A 9364-nucleotide genomic window follows, 5' to 3' on the forward strand; every position below is an offset into this window, starting at 1 on the left:
GTGACAGTGTATTACACATATCATATAAAGTCATTGAACACATTGTAATATCACTAAACCATTCATGCTATTCACAGCCTCTAAGGCTATAAGAAAATAAATTGTTCACATCACCCACTGTGTGGTATTTTGTTACAGCATCCTTAGGACACTAACAGCATTCTACTGTATTTTATTTTTATTTTATTGAGAAACAGCAATGAGACAGTTTTAAAACCGATTAATAGGACAGTTTCAATAATTAATACATTACATATTGTTATCTTCTTAGTGGTTATTCATAGTACAAGATACAGACATGATATCCTGTCCAAATACTATTAGTACAAATCTTTCTTCTCATTGAATTAAGAGAAAGTAGCTGTATATCTGTCCTAACTATAAAAATATGGAACGCTTCACGAATTTGCATGTCATCCTCGCGCAGAGGCCATGCTAATCTTCTCTGTATGGTTCCAATTTTAGTATATGTGCTGTGGAAGCGAGCATTCTACCATGTTTTAGACAGTGATAGCAGATAAGGGACTGAATATTCAACAATGCAAAGGAACTGTTCCTAGTGGGAAGCCCAGCTTTTAATTTCCAGCAACCAAAAGAACCGATCCACCTTTGTGTCCCCCAGCACCTCAGGTGCAGCTCATCCAAAACCGATTCCTGTGCTTGGCTTCCCTTAAAGTGAGCGAGCTTAGGGCCGGGGAGATGGCTCAGAGGAATAAGCGCTTCCCCGGCAAGTGCAAGGACCTGAGTTCAATCCCCAGTTACACACACACACACACACACACACACACACACACACACAAAAGTGAGTGAGCTTTACCTGAGGGTACTAAAGGGCACTAACTTCCTCCTTGAAAATGGTACCTGCTTTAATTTGCCCTTATTTGATTATGAATGAGGCACATTATCATATGTTGTTGGATGTTTATTCATTCAGAAAACACACATAGCTTTTCCTCAGCCACCGCCAAGGTGCTCGGTTCTTCCGAGGAAGCTAAGGCCGCGTTGGGGTGAGGCCCTCACTTCTTCCGGCGACTAGCACCGCGCCTGGCAGCCCGCATCATGGCCTCCGTGTCCGAGCTCGCCTGCATCTACTCCGCGCTTATCCTGCACGACGACGAGGTGACCGTGACGGAGGATAAGATCAATGCCCTTATTAAAGCGGCTGGTGTCAATGTCGAACCTTTTTGGCCTGGCTTGTTTGCAAAGGCCCTGGCCAATGTCAACATTGGGAGCCTCATCTGCAATGTAGGGGCTGGAGGTCCTCCCCCTGCTGCAGGCGCTGCGCCTGCAGGTGGTCCTGCGCCCTCCACTGCCGCTGCGCCAGCTGAGGAGAAGAAGGTGGAAGCAAAGAAAGAAGAACCGGAGGAATCTGAGGACGACGTGAGCTTTGGGCTTTTCGACTAAGCCTCATTTTGTAACATGTTCAATAAAAACGGAACAGCTAAAAAAAAAAAGAAAAGAAAAGAAAAGAAAAGAAAACACACATAAGTGCCAACTATCTGTTTTTTTTTTTTTTTTATCAAGTTTGGATCATGTCATTTGTCATTTTATTTATGTAATAAGTTCTCAGAATATAAAAGTGTTATATCTTTTTTCTGACATAGGTTGTAATTTTTCATTTTGGATTTTATTTTTGATACATACAAGTGAAAACAGCTTTCTTTCATGGTTCCTTATTTAAATGTCATACCAGTAAGGATCTTTCCTTCAACAGTATAGAAATATTCACTAATACTATTTTTAAAAATCTGATTCAGTTCCATTTTTCACATTTTGGTTGCACTCTGATTTGAATTTCATTTTTGTGAATGCTCTATTTGAGGCAGACTTCTCAGTTTACTCTTTTATGAACATGCTCTCTACCCTGAGCCTTTTTACCAAGATGGTGCTGAAGGTGAAGAAGGAAGCCCCTACCCTCCTAAAACTGAAGCCAAAGCAAAAGCTTTGAAGGCCGAGAAGGCTGAGCTGAAAGGCATCCACAGCCACAAAAAGAAGATACGAACGTTGCACACCTTCCACTGTCCCGAGACACCACGGCTCCGGAGGCAGCCCAAATACCCTCGGAAGAGCACCTCTGGGAGAAACAAGCTTGACCACTATGCCATTATCAAATTCCCTGTGACCACAGAGTCAGCCATGAAAAAAATTGAGGACAACAACAAACTCATGTTCATTGTGGATGCCAAAGCCAATAAGCACCAAATCAAACAAACTGTGAAGAAGCTGTATGACGTTGATGTTGCCAAGGTCAGTACCCTAATCAGGCCTGATGGAGAGAAGAAGGCATATGTTGGACTGGCTCCCGATTATGATGCGTTGGATGTTGCTGACAAAATTGGGATCATCTAAACTGAGTCTAACTGGCTGATTCTAAATATATACTTCTTTCCCCAGTTAAAAAAAAAAAAAAGAAAAAAAAAAAGAAAACCAGTCCTGGGGAGATGGCTCAGTAGAATAAGTGCTTACCTGGCAAGCACAAGGGTCTGAGTTCAAATCCCCGGTTCCACCAGAAAAAAAAAAAAAGCCACCAAAATGCTCCCTGCCCTTTGGAGTACCTTTCCCTGATAAGGGACACAGACCATCTTCCCACCACTCGAGTCTGGATTTGGCTGGGTGCACTGCTTTGGCCACTGGGATCTAACAAGCAGGACATGCATCACCTGTAGAGCAGGCGCTCAGGCTTGGTCTCTGGCTGCCTTCTACAACCAGCTGTCACGTGAAGCCACCAGATACAACCTGCCACACGCTAGAGAGACACTGTCACTTTGCCTCCATCATCCAGCTGAACTGCAGAAACCAGTGTGAGCTCAGGACATACCAGCAGAATCCCTGCCTTGTAAGCCCACCCTGAGGGCCCCCAGAACATGACTAAATAAGACCATTGTGTTACGTCATCAGGATTTACATATTTATTTTGTAGTTTAGGATAGAGTCTACAGGGTCTCACTATATAGCTTGGACTCGTAGTGATCCGCCTGTGTGCAGCCTCCCAAGAGCTGGGATTACAGGCACATGCCACTGTGCCCAGTCTCAATTGACAACTCAGCAAGCCCCGGCGGCGGGGCCAGCAAGGCACACTGGGGATTGAACCCCGGCCTCTGCATCTGCCTAAGCAGGCACTTTAATCCACTGAGCTATTTGGCTGGCCCTTACATTTTAAAAAGTTAACCTCAATACCATTTTTCACTATTCATCACTGTCTAGAAACTGCTTACTACACTGATTGTATTGTTAAGAACCTGGGCTGGGCTCTGTTCTTGGACTTCTGCTGTGTTCCTACCTTGGGGCAGCTCTGTGAGGTGACCCCTGGGCCCCAGATCAATGTGGCTGAGGAGTAGACCTCTGCACCTGTGATTCTCCTGTCTTAGGGCAAGGGGATTATTTCTGTCTGTGATCCTTAGAGCGCTCCAAGGATGTCTTCACAAATGAGTGTGGAGGGGGCAGGCAATAGCTTAGTAGAATAAGTACTTTCCTGGCAAGTGCTAGGGCCTGAGTTAAAATCCCTGGTTCTACCCAAAAAAACAAACAAAAAAAACCCCAAACAAACAAAAATTGAGTGTGTGCATTTTCATGAGAGGAAAGCTTTCCTGTATTGAGCAGATTCTGAAAGCGTTGCCTGACCCCAAAATGTTAAGGGCCTGAAGGGAATGATGTGGCTTCTGGCAGTTTCTCTGTGGCACCACTGGGTGGCGTCAGTGTAACAAGCAATGCGGGACTGACTCCCAGAGCAACAGCAAATTAACTCCTCCTTCTGTTTGATGGTCTGTTAGTTTGTCAGGAAAGGCTTTAAATCACCATAGGCAGTTTTATGAGGTCCACTGAGATCTGTAACCAGATACAGACGACCCTTGAAGTGTGACCTGCAGCTCTGGGACCCACTTAACATCCCCTAGCCGCTGTTTCCTTCCAAGACGTGGATGGCAGTGCCTGACAAGTGAGCGTGTGACATATGTAGAGCTCCTGGTGCCCCGTGGGTGATGGGTCCTGAAGCTCCACCCTACCCTGCTGGCTCTGCCTGCTCCTCTCCTCCCAGCTCTGCGCCAGGCACAGAGAGGACAGGATGAGCTCTAGAATAGGGTCTTGGAGCACGAGGTTGTGGTGAGATGAGAGCTCAGAGTACCCCGTGGCTAGGGTGGGAGCAGCATTCACAGCCTCCCTGTGGTCTGACTGGTGCGTGTGCTCTCAGGGCAGGAGGACTTGGCTGTCACACTCAGGCTCCGAGGCTGGCAGAGTACCAAAGACTGAGGAGCACAGACCCAGCCTTGAGGCCAATAACGAATTGCCAGGGACCTTAGAAGTGGGGAGAGTGTACCTGGGGACAGGTGGTCCGTGGAGAATTCTTTTTTTTTTTTTTTTTTTTTTTTGCAGAACCAGGGATTGAACTCAGGCCCTTGCGCTTGCCAGGGAAGCACTTATTCTACTGAGCCATCTCTCTGGCCTGGTCCATGGGGAATTCTGTTCCTTCCAGTGAGGCCTGGACAAAGGAGGCACTTTGCCGCTGCCTGATCATTGTCTCTGTCAGCAGGCACAGCTGGAGTCCAAAGTACCTGGGAAGGCTCTCTTCCCTGAGAACGAGGCACATGCTGGGACTCTCCTAGGAACGGAGTTTGAGCCTCTCGGTTATCTCCCAGGCTCCCATCTACCAAGTGCTGCCCCTTTGAAGAAGCTGTCTCTTGGTCCCCACACAGACATGGTAGTGCTATAGTGTCTTCTGGTACAGGCCTTCTGCATGGCCACCTGGACCAGTAAATGAACTTGGCCAGGCAAAGAAGGGATTGAATGGAAGATAGGGGCAGCAGGAAGGTTGTACCTGTAGACAGCATCTCAGGAACCAGGTGGTAGCTCTGCCCAGGTTGAGAGTGGGGTTCAGCATAGCACCTCCAGCTGGGATAGGCTCCTGGGCTGAGACTGGCAGCCCCACGGAGGTCTGAGCAGCTAGGCATTGGCCATTACTTGGCACTGGGAAGGATGGTGAGGGCCTGGTTCTTGGGGGACACGGGTGAGGTTGGGTATGCACATATCTGCAGTTGGAGCTTTCTGGTGGGCCACCAGGATGGAAAGACCCTGAGCAGAGACCATGCTTGAGAGGAGCCCATGCCCAGGTGCCTGGAGGGGACAGCAGGAGCCATTGCAGCAGTCTCTTAGGTATGGCAACAACTTTGTTTGTAGTTATTTATTTATTTATTTATTTACATATTTATTTATTTTGGCGGAACTTGGGATTGGACTCAGGCCCTTGCGCTTGCCAGGGAAGTGCTTATTCTACTGAGCCATCTCCCCGGCCCCTTGGGTTTCTTTACAAATGGAAAGAGGGAAGAGGATCATGATCCTATCTTCTTTTTACAGTAACCTTGACTGCAGTGAGCAAGACTGTGGGCAGGAAGGGCAGATACAGGGCACTGAGAGGCTGTCACAACCATATAGGCTGAAGACACAGGGCGGCTGTGCAGTGCACTGCTTCCAGTGTGGGGGAGGGAAGACCAAAGGAGAGCCCCAGCGTCCCAACAGCCAAGCTTGGGGGAATAAGAACGGCCACACCAGAGACTGAGAGGACACCTCCAGCCACCAAGAGGAGCTAGAGAGAGGTTCTGCGGCCCTGCATAAAAACCTTGGGGGCTTGACTCAGATCAACAGCTGTGGTCTTTAATCTTTTCCTCTGCCCGGTCCAACTGCATTTCTGCAGCCCCCCAGAACATGCAGGCCTGGGGAGCAATGCTCTTCTCCTCCAGCTGCTCCTCCCTGCCCCATCCCCCTTCCCTCTGCTTCTCTCCTCCTGGGGCTTGGCTTCCTGGCCACCTTTTCTGGCTCCCCAAACTGGATCAGCAGGAAAAACTGGCCTGGTTCTGGAGAGGCAGTTTCGGCTTCTGGGCCCTGAGGAGAAATTCATTGGTCAATCATCGGGGCTTTCCCTCTGGGGAGGGGAAAGAGTTTCAGGCAGCTCCCCCATCCCTCCCCACCCCATTCTCTGAAAGGCTCAGGTTGAGAGGGCACCAGCTTGGGACTAGCTTCAGGCCCCTGCAGCAAACAGCACTTCCAACCTTCTGTCACTATACCCTTTGGAAACGCGGGGTGCCATCCACAAGGAACAAGTTAATTTTGCTGTTTATATTTTTTTATTACTTTAAGAAAAAAGAAAAGATAAAGTGCTGTATTAATCTCCTATAAAACCACGCACACAGAAGACAAGTATGTCCCATAAGACTACCCACCCTGAGCAGCCACATGTGTTAGGGGCACAGCCAGAGAGGGTGTGGCTGTAGTAGTGGCAGAGGACTCATGGCTCCAAGAGAGCAGAGCAGAGCCCAAGGGGAGGAAGTGAGTCTCAGGACACACACACACACACACACACACACACACACACACACACAGCCTGTCCCAAAGAGACACACTGGGGAAGAGACATTTCTCAGTTTCCAAGAGTGGGTCCTGTCACCCCTGGCATGGCTCTGCTTCCTCTTTGCAGCAAACCCCTGGCTTGTCAGAACCCTACTTACCTGTCCAGGATGTGAGTTGCTGGATGACAAAGGCTCCCTCCTTCACTGTCCAGCTTCTCCAGATCTTTCCCAGGTCCTGCTGAACCAGAGGTGCCCTGTCCCCAGCCCCCTGCCAGCTCTTCCTGATCAAGTGCCTCTGGCCTTCCTACCTGTGCCCCCAACCCAGTTTCTCTTCATAATTTTCCATTCACTCTCCCTTCATTCTGCCTTTTGACTATAAATTCCTGCTCGGCCCTATTGTATTCAATCTCTGCCTATTAGAATAGTTTTTTTTAAAAATTTTAATTGAGGTTTATTTATTTATTTTTATCTTTTTAAAAATAATTTTATTGAGAAATGGCAATGAGACATTTTTCAAAACTGATTAGTAGGACACTTTCAATAATTAATACATTGCATAATGTTGTCTTCTTAGTGGTTATTCATAGTACAAGATGCAGACATGATATCCTGTCTGGAATAGTTTTAAATAGTCTTTTTGGCCTGGTAAAGCTGTTATCTCCAGCATGGTTGTGAGGATGTTGCAGTGTGTGCTGGATGCTCAGTTCTTTCCAATGGCCATGCTGTTTACTCAACACTGTCTGGGGCTTGGATTCACTCATCTCTGGGTCTTTGGCTCCAACCTTCTCCCAGGCCATGTTCTCAGGGTCACAGAAAAGCACAGGCTCCAGGACCTTGGCGGAGAGCCATCGGAAGGGCAGCACCAGCCAGAGGACACAGACACCAAAGATGCTCTTCGGTCTTTGGCAAATGTGGAATACAACTCGGGTGGGGGCAATTAGGCTGAAGATCACATCACTCATCTCTGGATAAGGAAATCTTGGAAAATGAGGGGTGCTGAAACAAAACTCTCTGTCCCTCCCAAGGCCATCTTTGCCAAGCATTGTTGGTTGTTATTCTCAACACCCCTTCTTCTTCTTCTTTTTTTTTTTTTTTTTTGGCGGAACCGGGGATTGAACTCAGGTCTTTGTCCTTGCCAGGCAAGCGCTTATTCTACTGAGCCATCTCCCTGGCCCCAACACCCCTACTTCTGAGCTTAGCACTTATTGAGGAATTTTCTGAAGAAAACAGAAAATTGACATGCTGGCCAACCAACCAATTCTGTCGCTCCCAGTGGAAAAAGAATGCGGACATAATCAGTAAGAATCACTACACTAGAAATTGGTAGTGAATTATATAGACATCTACTTTTAGCATAAGAGTATGCATACATATTGGACCTGAACAATGCTTAAACTTCAATAACTAGTCGTTGAGAACTGCAGACCTAATATAAACAAGATGTTCTTCGCAATGCACATTGATTCTATAGTTGCTACTGCTGCTGGTGAACTAAACTTAGTAACCTATTTTAATTATTTATTTATTTTTATTTATTACATTTATTTATTGTGTGTGTGTGTGTGTGTGTGTGTGTGTGTGTGTGTGTGGCCAGCTCAGCCCACCAGGGGGCGGGGCTGGCTGGCATGTGGTGCTGGGGGATCGAACTGCGGTCCCTGTACTTTGCCAAGCTTGTTTCAAGTAGGTGCTTTAGACCACCGAGCCATCTCTCCAGCCCTTAGTAACCTATTTTAACAAAGCATGACAGCAGAAGTTGTTCTCCAGCTCCTGGTGGAATCAGAGAACCTCTTTGCACCTACCAAGCATGCAAGTGCAAAAGGTGCACTAGGAGCCAGCGCCCCTGGAGGAAGTCGGAAGTCGGAAGAGGCCTGAGACACTTGCTCAAAACAATGCGTTGCAAATTAGCGCCAGAGTTTAGTTACATAAATGATTGCTCAGTGGGCAGCCTGAGCTCCACAGAGGTGGAAAGGCCATAGAAGTATCTGTAATTTGTCTGTAAGAATTAAAGACAGATTAAAAAAAAAAAAAGAATTAAAGACAGATTTTTAAGACTAGGATTCCAGTGGGCTCCCAGGAAATATTGGTGAATAAATAACTGATAAAGTATGTTTGCATCCTTATGGGCCCAGGGCTGTAGCACGGCTGCGTGTCCCCTGTTTATAGGTAGCGAGATGGCCTTCGAAGGCCATGTGTAAACGCAGGAGTCTTATAAGATCCCGGTTTAACTTCAAGACAGAGAACAAAGGAAAATGCCTCTGAGGAAGGGGGCTGCTGATAGAAGCCTGAGCTCCCAGGTCTAAGGATCAAAGCCCTGCTGAGCCCCAGGCACCTCTGGAAGGCCAAGCTCACTGTCTGTGGGACAAAACACACGGCTTTCCACACCAGTGAGGTACAGCCCTGGCAGTACATAGGGCACAGGGCCGAAGCAGACCTGACACCTGCAGCAATGTAACAAGGGGTAGACCCAGGCTTGGGAAGCCTGCTGGCCACAAGAGAGGCCACAGGCTACTGCATGGGATGACCCAGGCCTGCAGGTCAGTACTAAGGCAGGTGTCCTCAGGGGAATGGAGCACCAGGAAGCTCCCATTTGGGAAGGGGAGGACAGAAACTCCCTCTCCTTGTCAACCCGTCTTTCTCTGCAGCACATGCACCTGCGAATCTGGAGGCAGGCACACATACAAGTCTTCTGCACACAGTACTGGACTCACAGCAGAGATTAAGCAAACAGCAGGATAAGAAAAGAGGAGCCAGGTGTGGTGGCACATGTGTGTGCACACGTATACACACAGGAGGCTGAGGCAAGAGGATGGCTGTGGGTTCAAACCCAGCCTGGGCTGCATAGTGAGTTCAAGGCCATCATAAACTATGTAGCAAGATCTTGTCTCAAAAAACTGAAGAAAAAGGAGGGGGAGCAAGAGGAAGAAGAGGAGAAACAGGAGATGGGGAAAAAGGGGAAGAGGAGGTGGAAGAAGGAAAGAGATAAGGAGCCAAAATGGGGAAAATGGCCATTAACAGACTCCCATGTGCCT

General features: G+C 47.8%; 1 non-coding gene and 1 pseudogene across 1 annotated transcript; one reads left to right on the forward strand and one right to left on the reverse strand.

Moving 5' to 3' along the window:
• Positions 1-382: 382 nt before the first annotated feature.
• On the reverse strand, positions 383-489 carry LOC111812095. The gene has a single exon (XR_002817688.1). It is a non-coding gene; the product is annotated as a U6 spliceosomal RNA (small nuclear RNA).
• A 463-nt stretch (positions 490-952) lies between these two features.
• On the forward strand, positions 953-1433 carry LOC101583432 (annotated as a pseudogene).
• The last annotated feature ends 7931 nt before the right edge of the window (positions 1434-9364 follow it).

This window comes from Octodon degus, unplaced genomic scaffold (assembly GCF_000260255.1).
Source record: "Octodon degus isolate 3935 unplaced genomic scaffold, OctDeg1.0 scaffold00112, whole genome shotgun sequence".
Taxonomy (NCBI): Eukaryota; Metazoa; Chordata; class Mammalia; order Rodentia; family Octodontidae; genus Octodon; species Octodon degus.